General features: G+C 48.1%; 1 protein-coding gene across 18 annotated transcripts in view; it reads right to left on the bottom strand.

Annotated features, from left to right (window-relative positions):
• NKTR (natural killer cell triggering receptor) overlaps positions 1 to 14,848 on the bottom strand; it is an 84,976-nt gene that overhangs the window by 57,923 nt on the left and 12,205 nt on the right. The window lies entirely within an intron of this gene.

Here is a 14,848-nt window from a genome sequence, read left to right as displayed (position 1 = left end):
AATATATGTTAATGAATCTAACTCAACTACTGTATATCCCAAATTTTGAACATTTTTCTTCATCAGCTTCCAATATTACACCATGATTTTACTTTATTTGGAACACCTACAGTCAGACCAGTGGCTCTTCATAGTTGTAGACAGATATTAAAAATTACTTAAATAACTAAAGATAGAAAAAAAACTGCATGGGTTGTAGCAACATAGATGTAAATGGTACCCAGCAAGGAAACAGTTTCATTCAAGCAGCATTTCAAACATAAAGGCAAAAACAAATACTGCACATTTCCCCTACCAGATAAAATGTTAAAATGCTCTTAAATGTTGAAGTAACTCTGTCCCAATAATTGTTTTTTTTAAAAGAGTGCATAACAAGGGTATAATTAAAGACACATGGGGGAAGAATTGGGACATAAATACGTCTCCTCCTTAGATGAGCCCTGTTCTAGGAGCTAAAAAGTCACGATGTTGGGCATAGTATAACAAAGCCTTGTATTGATTTGAACAGAACTTTAAAAAGCATCTGTCACGGAGTCCCCGGGCGATGCTCTGGGACTGCTCCCTACAAAGCCAGTCAGGACTCTGGGGAAGTCTCCTTTCTGTGAGCAGACTGTCTGCAGGACACACAGCTCACACAACCTCCACCCTCCTGGGTCTGACCTCTGAGCATTCAGCATCCTCTGCCGCTCCGTGCGCTTCCCATAGCGAGTCCGCCCAGGCGGGCTCCTGGGGAAGCCAGAGGGTCCTGAACCCCAACTTCGCAGTCAGACATGACTCTCAGCCAGCCAAGGTTTATTAGACGACAGGAACATGGTCTAACACAGAGCTTGTAGGTGCAGAGAATAGGACCCCTCAGCTGGGTCCATTGTGGGGGGCAGTGAGCCAGACAACCACGTCTGCACTTCACTCCATGTCCCCAGCCAGCCCCAAACTCAAACTCTCTCCAGCCCCTCTTCCTCCGGGCTTCGTCCCTTTCCCGGGCCAGGAGGTCACCTGATTCCTTTGTTCTCCAACCCCTTTAGCTCTCACCTTGCAGGGGGGAAGGGCCCAGGCCATCAGTTGCCAGGAAACAGGGTGTCGGCCATTCTTTGTGTCCAGACCCCTGCACACACTGCCCTGCAACGATCATACACCCTTATCCCACCACCTAGATACTTAAGAACTGCATAGGGGAAACCGAGGCACCCCCACACTATTCAGAGGAAACATTAAGAACAGTCCCGCTTCGTCACATCATCTATTATCTGGTTTAAGTACCCTGCCACAAATTAAAAATTCATTTCTTAAAACAAACAGTCTCACGTCCATCCACAACACTGGACCAACCAAAACTATGGCAAGCAAAGACAGCCCTCTTTCCCCATAAACACAATTCTCCCTGTATCTCCCCCAAAGCTAATGAAAATAGCTGGGGATAGGAACAGCATGCAGTCAAGTTGAAACAGCCAGGATGGGCAACTGTGATGGAACGATATCTGCTCCAGGGCTCCCTGGGTATGTCTACACTGCAATAAAATACCCACAGCAGAGCCGCGGCTGGTCCAGGCCCGCTGACTTGGGCTTTTGGCGTTTGGGCTGCGGAGCTAAAAACTTCAGGGCTTGGGCTGAAGTCTGGTCTCTGAAATCCCGCGAGGAGGGTCTCAGAGCCCAGGCTCCAGCTCGAGAGGGAATGTTGACACTGCAATTTTCAGCCTAGCAGCCCAAGCCCCTGAGTCAGCTGACCCAGGTTCTGAGACTCGGTGCTGTGAGTTTTTTATTGCAGTGTAGACACACCCCGAGGCCAGAAGGAGATCTGGGTCAAGGGCAAGCATTTTCTCTACCCTTCCAGGAATTCAACATTAATATTGGGAGATGGAAGAAAGACATACAAACTTTCCTCACCCTGCCAGTAACCCACTGAGGTTCACCAGCTAACGACTCAAGGAGCCAGAGCCAGAGGAGGGCATAGTTGAGGGATACTGTGAAGAGCACAGAGAGCAGGGGTGTTGAAACTGTCTCAACCAGCAAACTAAAGGAGATTCAACAAGAACAGAGCTGGTAGCAGTATTTTTAACACGCTCCTGTACTGTGAGGTCAATCTGAACAGTGTGTGCAGCATCTCTGTCCATACTCACAAACAAGTGACTGAGTCTGGAATGACTGAAGCTCAGCGGTTGCCAAGCCCTGCAAAACTAAGGAGTTTCTGGAACATTAGAGTACTTAGTCCTGCAAAATTCTCTACTGTAGGTAATGCTAAAGGTGTCTTTGATGTCAAGACCACAAACCAATCCCATGGATTTAGAGCTCCTATAGCTGAGGCTGTCATAATACCCAATTTGCATTTTCAGATAAATTATTGAGAGCTCTCCAGAATAGGACAAAGTCCTCCAGTTCTCTTACGGATAAGAAGATAATGAAAGCATAACAACTCCTTTCTTCAATGCTTCTGAAGGACCATTTCTGTTGTAGAAGAAGTTTGAATTTGTCCCCTAGCAGATTCTTTATCAAATAGAGATCCGTGAAAAAGGTGTGTGTATTAATCTGGTGGTATGCAGTGGAACTGTATAGAATAGCCTCTCTGAATGATTTCAATTACGCACTTATCAAAGATCAGGCTAATCCAGGGATGGGCAAACTACGGCCCGCAGGCCACATCCAACCCACGAGACCGTCCTGCCCAGCCCCTGAGCTCCCGGCCCCTGCTGTCCCCCCTCCCCCGCAGCAACGCTGTGCGCAGGCAGCACAGCTTGCGCCCACCCACCTCCCAGGCTTTCAAATAAGCCTGTCCTGCCGCTGAGCGGCATGGTAAGGGTAAGAGTAAAGGGCGGGGGGGGGTTCGATAAGGGGCAGGAGGCCCCAGGAGGCAGTCAGGGGACAGGGGGCGGTTGGATGGGGCAGAGGTTCCGGGGGGAGAGGGGTGGTCAGAAGACAGGGAACAGGGGTGTTTTGTATAGGGGGTGGGGCCCCAGGGGGGACAGGGAGCAAGGGGGTTGGATAGGGTGGGGTCCTGGGGGCGGGCAGTCAGGGGACAGGGAGCAGGGAGGGTTGGATAGGCGTGGGAGTCCCAGGGGGCCTGTCAGGGGGCAGAGGTGTGGATAGGGTTCGGGGCAGTCAGGGGACGGGGGGTGGGGTGGGGTGGATAGCGTCCGGGAGGGGGGTTGGATGGTTCTGAGGGGGGCAGTCAGGGGGCGGGAAGTGGGAGGGGGCGGATACGGGGCGGGGCCAGGCTGTTTGGAGAGACACAGCCTTCCCTATCCAGCCCTCCATACCGTTTCGCAACCCCGATGTGGCCCTCAGGCCAAAAAGTTTGCCTACCCCTGGGCTAATCCACAATGCAGTAGAACCCCATTTATCCAACCCTCCATAATCCGGCTCTGTATTAAATGAACAATGAGCATACACAGGTCCAGAAGTGGGTGATCTCTCCTGTGACCTCTAGATGGCATTGCAGCTTCGTGCTTTCCCATTCTCTGGATTATTTGAATTTTTGATTATCTGTTCTGGCCTGGTCTCAATTAGATTGGATAAATGGAGTTCTGACATACCAAAATCAAGACAAAGGGTCCCCAAAAGGGGGCAGATGGAGAAAATAAACAAAGGGGAAAAATGCAGTGGTTGGTCCAGGGTTTTCAAGTGCATTTTCAAAGGTTTTGTTTGGAGATGGCTCTAAGGTCACAAAAGACGACAACCTGTGGGTCTGTTTACTGAATTTCAATTTTTGCCTTCTGAATTCTTTTCTGACAGTCCAGTGCTGGAGAAAGCTGACATGAACTGGTAAATAAAGGGTGCTCTTCTTTTAGAGGATTGTTTACACAGGTGCACGCATTTCAAAGTTGATCCAGGGTCCCTTGCTTTCTCCCAAGTCTGACTGTACAAGTTCTGAAGAAGCCAGATTCCTCTACTTCCACCTGTGTGTCCAGTGACTAACTGATGTGCATCAGTCTGTCAGCTCATTTTATGATGATAGCTCCAGAATAAACAGCTACGTGTCTGATGCAATGTAAGCTGCTCTTAGAAGAATGCCTCACTGCTTTCTGACCTTCCAGATATTATCTCCTTTACCTCTTCCTGTAGTTCTTCCAGAATACAGCTTGACAGATTGCCACACAACAGATAAATGGTAGCAGAATATGGCTTTTACTGTAAAGATCCTTCTTCCTGACACCACTGTAGCCTGTGGTGGTTTTGATCTTGTTTTTTTCATTTGCCAGGGACATCAGAAGAAAAGGAATCTGGGTGGGGGGGGGGGGGAGGGAGAGAAGGGGGAATCCAATCCTCAAAGAAGGACTTGCTATAACAAGTCTGTCTTCTGCTAAACTAGTTGGATCGACAGGTGTTATCCATAAACCCTTGTTAGGATCCATAAGGACTGCATTGAAAGGCAGGGTCAGTCTGCTGGTTGATGAAGTTTCAAGATCTTAAACTTATGAGCCTTTTCTTCAACTGTGGAAAATTTGAAATCCAGTGGACCTTGTGAGCAGATCTTAGAAGGATTTAAATCTGCCATGATTGACGCTGATATCATCTCCAGCATAACACTCTCTAGAGAAGAAGAGGCCATTAAGATTATGGTTTACAACCTTGTCCTTAGGACAATTTCTTTGCCTATGGATTCTGAACGCATCCTCGACAAGATGCATAGGTGCTTTGGCAGGGTTCGAGGCTGACCTTACAATTGCTGATGCAGCATGCAGGAAGATACTCAAGAGCAATTATTTGTTTCTGCACTGATTCTTAGGTTGCTGACCTTATAACTGCAAATGCCATAAAGAGCCAAGTGACTCATAAAGAACAGCCTCCCCATAAGGATAAGAATGGAACAAATGATCCCAACTCTGCAAAAGCGGTCAGGGTGCTGAACAATTATTCATTAATAAAAGAACATCCCTCCCTCAACAAAATTATAGACAAAGTAGCTAAACAAAACAAAAAACAATAAATCAGTGGTCAGAAATCTTGTTCCTCTATCTGCAAACTAAGTACAACCAACTGTGCTCCAGACCATTAGAAATCCATGTCTGGAGGTTCCTGTTATCAACTCGGCTTTATTATGCAAAATAATAAGTGATAATACTTAGCTTTTATAGAGCACTTTACAAATATCATTACCCCCATTTTGCAGAAAGGCAAACCAAAATACAGAGAAATGAGGTGAGTTGCTCAAGGTAGCAGAGCAGGTCAATAGTAGGTCCAAGCTAGAATCCAGCTCACCTGACTCACAGTCCAACACCAATGCTGACTGCTTTTTGAAAAACATCCTACCCTCAGCCACAAACTGAGATGGTCTTTCACATTGCAAACCACTGCACTACATAGAGAAAAGTGGTCTAGTGGCTTAAAAGTCCCTGCTGTGACTATGAATCCCTGTGGCCCTTGGCAAGTCAACTATGCCAAAATTTTCAAACCTGACTGCACAACTTTAGGCATCTAAATGCACATTTGAAAATGCTGGCCTTAAGGACTATTTGCTTCAGACTATCCATAAAATGAGCACAGAAATTTACCTGCCCACTTCACAGGGCCACTGGGAAAATACTCCTGGGGGAATTCTGTGCCAAAAAATTAAAAATTCTGCACACGATATTTTAAAATTCTGCATATTTTATTTGTCAAAATAACACAATATAATCACACCAGTTTCAATTATTGTTGGTAATTTATTTCAAAATATGTCAGCAAGTATGTCTGTAACAATACAGACAGCTAAAAAGATTCAGGAAATGCGTTTTGACAAATATATTTCTTACTAGACATATTAATTTAACAGAACTCTGAGTAATAACTCATTTAAACTACAATACAGAACCGTATTTCCCATACCCTTCAGAAGCAGTGCAAAGGCTTGGGGGAGTCAGGGGTAATGGAGGAGCTGAGGGAGAGGGAAGTAATTGCTGGGAATGAGCCGGGGTGTGAACTTTGAAGGTTGTTGGGTATGGGTGGGAAAAGTATGGAACAGGTTTTTTGGGGGTGGGGGTGGGGGTGGGGAGGGATTATTAGGGAGCTTCCCCCATGCAGACCCTGGCTGACCCATAGCCTCTCCCATTCAGTAAGGCACATGTGCCCCTGTCCCCATGTGTCTCTCCACCCCCATGTGTCCTTGCACCCCCGTCCACGTGTCTCTCCACCCCCAGACACCTGTTCCCCATGTGTCCCTGCACCCCCTATCCATGTGTCTCTGTGCCCTCACTCAGCCACCCCCTTGTCCTCATGTGGCCCTGCACCTCCTTCCCCCTGTGCCTCCACTCCCATTCAGCCCCTGCCCCAGTCTGTCCTCCCCCACTAGCCCCGGTCTGTCACAGTCCCCCCCCCCCCCCCCCCCAGCATTCCCATGCTGTCTTCTCTCCCCACCCCTCCGCTATAGCCCCTGTCTCCTGACCTGGCCCAACAGGCACTGTGAAGAAGGCACTGCAGGCTCTCTCTCTTCCCTTGCTGGCCAGGAGCTACTGCTTTGTTCTATTGCCACAATGCCCTCTGGTGGGCAGAAGGCAGAACTTTAGCAACTTTCCAGCAGAAGCTATTTTCTGCGCAAAAAATTAAAAGTATGCACAGCTCATTAATTATTTGTGAGTGCAATGGTGCAGAATTCCCCCAGGAGTAGGAAAATAAGAACATTTACAAAGTTCTTTAAACAAAAGTACTTAACAGATGTATTGTTGTCTTTAGCCCACAACCCAATTGAAAAAGTATATCAATTGCCTACATACAATTTAATGGTGTAGCCAATGCTGTGACCAAAAAAGCCTGGTTTTAACTATTAAAGTCCAATCTACACTAACTAGAGAAAACACATTTTCTGCTGGGATCCATGTAGATGAGTACGTACAGCTTCTTTCACAGCCTGTTCTACTCCTATGTTGCCATTTTCCTAACTGTACGGCTCAGCAACAAAGCTGACACTTTTCCTTTTAGGGCTTGTCTATACGATGAATTAGTGCGTGCAGCAAGCTGGAGTGAAAACTTACAGAGCTCCGGTGTGCCACGCAATAACTGTCTGTGTGGACCCTGCTACTGCACACTGAAAGTTCCCTCATGTATTTTGATAGACTGCAGTACATGAAGCACATGAGGGAACTTTTAGTGTACAGCAGCAGGGTCCATGCAAGAGTTAGTGCCCAGCATGCTGTAGCACTGTAGATTTAAACCCGTTTGCCATGCACTAACTCATTGTATAGACATGCCTACAGGCAGATGAATACAAAGAGGTATTTAATAGCTGTGCAATCCCCACTAGTGAGCCTCACAGCCTGAAGGAATTTCAGGATATCACAGAGTTCTTAGCAGCAGCAAGATGTTGCAAAGTGCTGTCTTTCTGGGCATGACTGGAATTGTGCAGGAAAAAAACATAGATGGTAGCATTCTGCCCACAAAACATGTTCAATATGTGGAGAGTGGCATTTTAGTGCGTGACCACTTTGTGACGGTGCCCCCCATAAGACTTTATGGGAATATGCTTATGAATATATATATGAGAGAGACACATGTTCCATGTTACATATATAGGACATAACTGGAATATGTTCTATGTTACATATGCCATGTAACATATCGCTGTAAAGGTTATGATCTACTGAATCTATTAATCCTATTTGTATGTATGTATCATTTTTGTATTCAAAGTTATGAATATTGGCAGTGTACTGGCTTGATTTTATATAGGGTAAAACGGATTTATTCAGGGTTTGGCCCTCATTGGGAATTGGGCACCTGAGTATCAAGGACAAGACTACTTCTGATCCTGCTTTCCTGCCCAGTCAGCTTAGGACTTCAGTGCCCTGCCTCATTTGAGCCAGACCCGCTAACCTGCTGCAAACCCAGACCCAGGTCTGAACCACATCCCCTAACAGCTGTAGACTTAACCGAAAGCAGGTTACAGAAGTGTGCCTGTCCTTGACACTCAGATTCCCAACTCCCAATGGGGTCCAAACGCTGAATCAGGGTCCCCAACGCAGCACCCCCCGGGGCAGTTCTGTGTGCCTGCAGGACACAGCACCGCTGAAATGGCTGCAGCCGCCGGAGAACTGCCCGCCGAAATTCCGCCAAGAAGCGTTGCCATTTCTCAGTGCTATTTCGGCTGAGCCGCTTCTTTACGCTTCTGCTTGTCAGCAGCATTTCAGTGGCGGAGTGTATGGCACCCGCCACAGTCTTCTGGGAATAGGAATGTGCTATTCCCACAGAAAGGTTGGGGACCACTGCCCTGAATAAATCTGTTTTACCCTGTATAAAGCTTATACAGGGTAAACTCATAAATTGTTCGCCCTCTATAACACTGATAGAGAGAAATGCACAGCTGTTCCCCCCCCCCCCCCCCGGTATTAATAGATACTCTGGGTTAATTAATAATTAAAAAGTGATTTTATTAAATACAGAAAGTAGGATTTAAGTGGTTCCAAGTAGTAACAGACAGAACAAAGTGAATTACCTAGCAAAATAAAATAGAACACACAAGTCTCTGTCTAATAAAACTGAAGACAGACAAAACCTCACCAGTTACAGTAAGCTTCCTTTTAGAGACTAATCTCCTTCTAGTCTGGGTCCAGCAATCACTCTCACCCCCTGTAGTTACTGTCTTTTGTTCCAGTTATCCTTGGGGGTGGAGAGGCTATCTCCTTAGCCAGCTGAAGACAAAATGGAGGGGTCCCCCACAGGCTTAAATAGACTCTCTCTTGTGGGTGGAAACCTCTCTCCTATGCAAAGTCCAGCTCCAGGATGGAGTTCTGGAGTCACCTGGGCAAGTCATATGTCCATGCATGATTCATAGTTTCTTACAGGCAGAAGCCATTGCCCACGTGGTATCTTGAATGTCTCCAGGAAGACTTATGTGGATTGGAGCATTCCAAGATGCATTGTTCCTTAAGTGCTTCTTGATTGGGCACTTAACTTTGCGAATTCCTTTCTCCAGGAACTGACCAAATGCTCTACTAATGTTATTTAGAAATCAAGCCAGCACACGGCCAATATTCATAACTTCGAATACAAACATGATACATGCATACAAATAGGATTAATAGATTCAGTAGATCATAACCTTTACATAGATATGTTACATGGCATATGTAATATAGAATATATTCTATATATATTCATAAGCATATTTCCATAAAGCCTTATGGGGGGCACTGTCACACCCTCCTCCTGAGCTTACTGACAGAGACTTGGACACTGTCCATGGCGGAAGCAGTACACGTAAAATCCCTGTTTGTCTTTGGTCACACTCCTTTTCAGTACCTTTAAACCATACGATGTCATTCCTAAGGGTCCTAGCCAGTTTTGGGGTTCCTGGTCCCCAGATGCCTGAAAACAGGTTGGGGTGTAGTACTGTTAACAGAATGCGGACAGCAATATCTGTTAAAGTGTAGGTGTCTTGGCATTTAGCCACCAATGCCATGAGGCGGTGTACCTCAGTTTCCCCTTCTACATAGTAGCATGGGCCTGTTATGCTTTTGCTGCTGTGCCAAGCTTCCACGCTGTTTATAGGTATAGGCTGAAAAGTAACATGCTTGTGGGGCTGTCCTGTCACCATCCCTAGCGTGTACAACAATTTCTTCCACAAATCAGGTATGTCCCACATCTTTAAAGGGTTAACCACTAATATGAATTCCTTTGTTTTATCCCATAGCTGAATGAGCAGAAGACACAAGGTTAACAGCAAATCTACGGTGGACAGGTTTTGTTCACTCAATTTGGCTTGTTTAGTGTCTATTGCATTTTCCCAGTTCTCTGTGCCCTCTGGTAGACACTCTGATGCAGATTCATCTGCCTCTTTGGAGAAGGCTTTTAATTCAGGCCTGTGTTTGAGGCTTTGTCAAGGAAGGGGTGTACGGCAACCATGCCTGCCCTCGGCCCCTCCCTCTGGAATTTCTCTGGGCTGGACCCCACTCCCTTGTGAAGTTTCACCCATGCAGAGATTTTTCCCTACCTGTCTTGGAGAGACAATTTTATCTCTTACAAGCGTTGCAAGAACAACATCTTTCAATGGGGTACCTAGGATTGGTAAAACCCCTTTGGGCACCCTACTTGCTGTTCCCAACAGGTCAATTGGATGGACTCCCTCCTCCAGGAGATCTGACCCCCGGTTTTCCCTTAAAACCTGATCCAGAGGAGAGGGGTCTAGCATTTTAAAAGCAGATTTTTCACCCTCCTCCTGGGCAAGATCCTCCCTACAAAAGGTGGGTGGGCTCTCCGGCTCCCCCGCACCTTCCGTCTGGGCTTCACCCTCTGGGCTCACCTCTGGGCCAGACACTCCTGTGTTCCCCAGAAGGGAAGGTGACCCTGGTCCAGCTGTGGGCTCACAGCTACCAGCTAAGACAGACCCTTCACTGGCCAGCAAAATTCCCCCCTTTTCACTCAGGTTGGGCTTGGTTCCAGCTACAGAGCCCTTGGGGTCTGTACCCACCACAGCGGTCACCAGGACCCCAAGTCCCACTTTCAAGACACATATCTCTGTGCACCCCAGGGCAGGTCCTTCCCCCTGCTGACCTGCAACTTCCTGGCAGTTAGCAACTGCGGTGGCCCCCCTTTACAAAGTGGTACTTTCCCCTCCTCTAGGGAGATGATTACAGCACAAGAGCTGGCTTCCTTCAGCCCCTCGCTCTGGGACTTGCCTAGAGCCCCGGGGCTACAGGAGCTGGTTAGGACCATTCCTGCCCCCACAGCTGCATTCTTTACTGCTACAGAGGAATCTAAGAGACACCCTCCTATTCCCCCAGCAGTCCATATGACTTCACCCCCTCCCCCACCAGGGCTTTTAGCACAAGATTCCTTCTCACTGCTAACCAACCCTGGGACAGATTTTGCCACATTAAAGAAATCATTCCCCAGGAGAAATGGTGCAAAATTGCGTACTACCGTTGCAACAGTCAGTTCAGCCTGCAAATGACTAGTGTGCATGTGAACTTTAGCTAAAGGTGCAAGGACTTTGTAACCCCCCACCAGTTCTAATTCTGCCATTTTTTCTGGCAGCAAATCCTTCTCCTAGATCAGGTCCCTCCTGACCACAGAAATCTCAGCATCTGTGTCCCTCAATCCAACAAGTACTTCCCCATTGATTTTAACAGCATGCATATGCTCATTGCTTGATTGTGTGGAAGCAAGCTTTACAAATCCTTTGTGGAAAGAGGCCACAGCCTAGGTCTGAGAAGTAGCAGATTCATGTGTTTCTTGCTGCTTGTTTCCACTCAGCAAGGGACACTTATTCCTCAGATGCTCAGTGGACTTACAATGACAGCACCTCTTGGGCTCCTCTGCTTGTACAGGAAATTTGGGACAAGTAACAGGGGAATGAGGAGGCGAACGCCCAGCCTCCTTTTTCCCAGGGGCAAAGTTACCAGAGATACCAGATCACACATTCCTTCAAAGCTTGTAATGCCTTTCCCCCTCACCCACTTATCCACCAAATCTCTCATTTCATTTACATAAGCCATATTACTCAATCCAGATCCCCTCTTAAGACTCCTGAATTTAACCCTGTAGGTTTCAGGTGTAACCTGAAACTGTTCAGAACCAGTTCCTTAAATTTACCATAGTTTGAAGCATCATCAGTAGGCATCTTATTGAATATGTCCAGAGCTCTGCCAGTCAATTTTGTTATCAATGTGGTCATCTTTCGGTCTTCAGGGATCGCATGGAGGGTGCAGAGTCTCTCAAAGGTGATGAAATATTCAGCAATATCGCTGGATTCATCATACTGGGGACACAGTCGCTCCCATTTGTGGATTTTTGGGGAAGTGGAGCCAGCAGATGGAGGGATTTGTCTCAAACTCCATAACAGCCAGTTGATGCTTCTGGGCCTCCATAGCTCTCTTGTGGGCAGCCTCTTCTGCCTCGATAGCCCTCTTGTGAGCAGCTTCCACCCTGGCTGTTTCTGCCTCCGCAGCATTAATTTCTAATTGTCTTAATTCTATCTGTCTCTTATGGTCAATTTCTTTCTCTTTTGCTTCCAGTCTAGCCAGCTCTAGTTTATTAGCTACTTCACTGGCAGTTATTTTCCTGCTTCCTTGTGCTGGGCCACATCCCTCTGCAGTTCACTGAAACTGGGCTGCACTCAGCTCAGGGGATTCTTAGTTAACAGAGACTTTCACAGTGCCCAGTGTTCAGCCTTTCTGGGTAATTTGCAACCTTTGCGGTTCTAGCTTGTTCTGATCTGCTCTGATCTTCACTCTTTACTTATTTTGCTTCCTTTTCTGTCCCTACTTCCCTTACCCGAAATAAGCAAACAGAAAATAACAAACCAGTAACCACTTTGTCTGTTTTCCAGCCACCACACTTAAAACTCAGTACCAGTATCTCAAAGCAATCAGCCGTGCACAGACCTTGCTCGCTGCGCCACTGTGATGGGTTGGTTCACAGAAACCCCCTGGGAGCTGCTACCTGATGTGCCAAGACTACTTCTGCTCCTGCTTTCCTGCCCAGTCAGTGCCCTCCTTGGTTTGAGCCAGACCCGGCTGGCCTGCTGCAAACCCAGACCCAGGTCTGAACCACGTCTCCTAACAGCTGTAGGCTTAACTGAAAGCAGCTTACAGAGGTGTGCCTGTCCTTGACACTCAGATGCCCAACTCCCAATGGGGTCCAAACCCTGAAAAAATCCATTTTACCCTGTATAAAGCTTATACAGGGTAAACTCATAAATTGTTTGCCCTCTATAACGCTGATAGAGATATATGCGCAGCTGTTTCTCCCCCCACAGGTATTAATACACACTCTGGGTTAATTAATAAGTAAAAAAGTGATCATCTGGTGTCAGGAAAACTTTTGCTTTACCTGAAGTCTTGCATATTATAATGTATAACTTAAAACCAACATTCAGAATTAGGGTAAGGTGATCCCAGCAGTACTTTTAGCCATATACCCTTCCAAAAGCATTGTTTGCTGGATTGCCATGACTTTGAGGACTAGATTCACAAAGGAACTTACTCAGCATCGCTAGGCTTATCACCAGGCCTAACTTTTAATGGGCCAGATAATCACCGGGATTCACAAAACCGGAGTTAGGTGCCTAGGCTCCATATATAATGGATGGAAAGGGCTAGGCCCCTCAGAATAGGATTCACAAAAATGAACATTCTAGGTGGCTCCCCGCCTAAGTTAGCCAATGGGAGATGCAAAGGCAAGGCGTGGGTCTTAAGCCCCACCCTTCCCAAGGAGTTTGGCTCCTAAATCCAGGCTGCAGGGAGGTGCCTCCCTCTGCTGGAGATTCTCAGCAGCAAAACCTGTCTTGGAGTTAGGTGCCTGTGCAGTTTTGAGGAGAAGCAGCTTCTTCATAATTTTTAGCGGTTAGGGTACTCACTTGGTATGTGGGAGATCTCTGGTTTAAGCCCCCCTTCACCTGAGACACACCTTCACCACAGTGGATAAATACACCTCTAACCCCGATATAACACAGTCCTCGGGAGACAAAAAAATCTCATTGTGTTACAGGTGAGACCACGTTATATCGAACTTGCTTTGGCCCCCCATTCCTTGTTCCCTGACCGCCCCCTCCAAAGACCCCCGTCCCTAATCGACCCCACCCCCTATTCAGCCCCCTTGCTCCCTGACTGCTCTGACCCCTTCCACGCTCCCCTCTCCCTCACAGGCACTCACCGGCCCCAGCCCACTCCACTCCGCCACCTCCCAGCTGCGGCGCTCCGCTTCCTGCCGCCGGTGAGTGCGGGGAGGTTGGGGAAAGGATGCCCTCCGCGCTCACTGGCGGCGGGAAGCAGAGCGACACGGCCTCAGCCCGCTCCGCTTTCCTTGCCCCGGTCCCAGCTGTGTCGCTTGGGGGAGTAGGGGGATTTGGGGAAAGGTCCCTCACTCACCGGCGGCGGGAACAGGAATGCTGCTGCTGGGAGCTGGCGGAGTGGAGCGGGCTGGGGTCGGGCTGCTCTGCTTCCGCCGCTGCTGCTGGTGAGCGCGGGGGGAATCCCTTCCCCCAAGCCCCCTCCCCCGAGCGACACGGCTGGGGCCGGGGCAAGGGAAGCGGAGTGGGCCACTCCTGGCCCCCCACTAATCCCCCGGGCCACTCTGGGACTGCGGGGCCCCCAAAAGTGCCCCCCCACAGCTCCTGCCTCCCAGACCCCGGGGGGGGGGGGGGGAAGAGCCCCTGACCGCCCCAGAGACCCTCTACCCCTTATCCAACCCCTCTGCCCCAGCCCGGCCCCCTTAACATGATGCTCAGAGCAGCGTGTCGGAGCTTTACCACGTTGTATGCGAACCCGCATTATATCGAGTCGCGTTATATCGGGGTAGTGGTGTAATTTAAAAAGTCATTGGGCCAGAGAGAGTGCGAGCAAGCACAAACATGAGACTGACTCTGTAGTCTGGTGGCTTGATACTCACCTGGGAAGTGGGACACCCAGGATCGAGTCCTCCTGCTCCACTGGCTTTTTAGTTATTTATCCACAGCAGAACAGCTTCAACAAGAGAGACTGAGGGATCACCCACAAAATATCCGCTATCCGAAGGCTAGACCACTCACCTGAGAGGTGACAGATCCCAGTTCAAATCCCTTCTCCACCTCAGACAGAGGGGGACTTGAACCGGGAGTCTCCCACATCCCAGGTGTGTACCCTAACTACTGGGCTAAAAGTTCTCATCGCTCCCCCTGTATGTTTTGTACAAATTCACCTATGAGGGCCTGATCTGGTAAGCGTACTCTGAGTGAGTTAGGCATTCCGCCACCTATCTTCCCCTAGTTCTTGCATCACACTGGGACTTAGGTGTCTGGATGCCTAGAATGATGCTGCAGTGTACATATCCAGAGGCAAAAACATAGTCGCCTAGGGAACGTCTACTTGCAAAAATGTATACGCTGAGCAATTTTAGGCACCTGCAGGGTTTGGTGGCAGCTGAGCAGGGGTTTTGTGAATCCCAAAGGAGCCTGATTGTGGGATTT

The sequence above is a fragment of the Chelonia mydas genome, chromosome 2 (assembly GCF_015237465.2).
Source record: "Chelonia mydas isolate rCheMyd1 chromosome 2, rCheMyd1.pri.v2, whole genome shotgun sequence".
Classification (NCBI taxonomy): Eukaryota; Metazoa; Chordata; order Testudines; family Cheloniidae; genus Chelonia; species Chelonia mydas.
The sequence above is the reverse complement of the archived record's forward strand: the minus strand, read 5'-3'. Positions and strand labels throughout refer to the sequence as shown.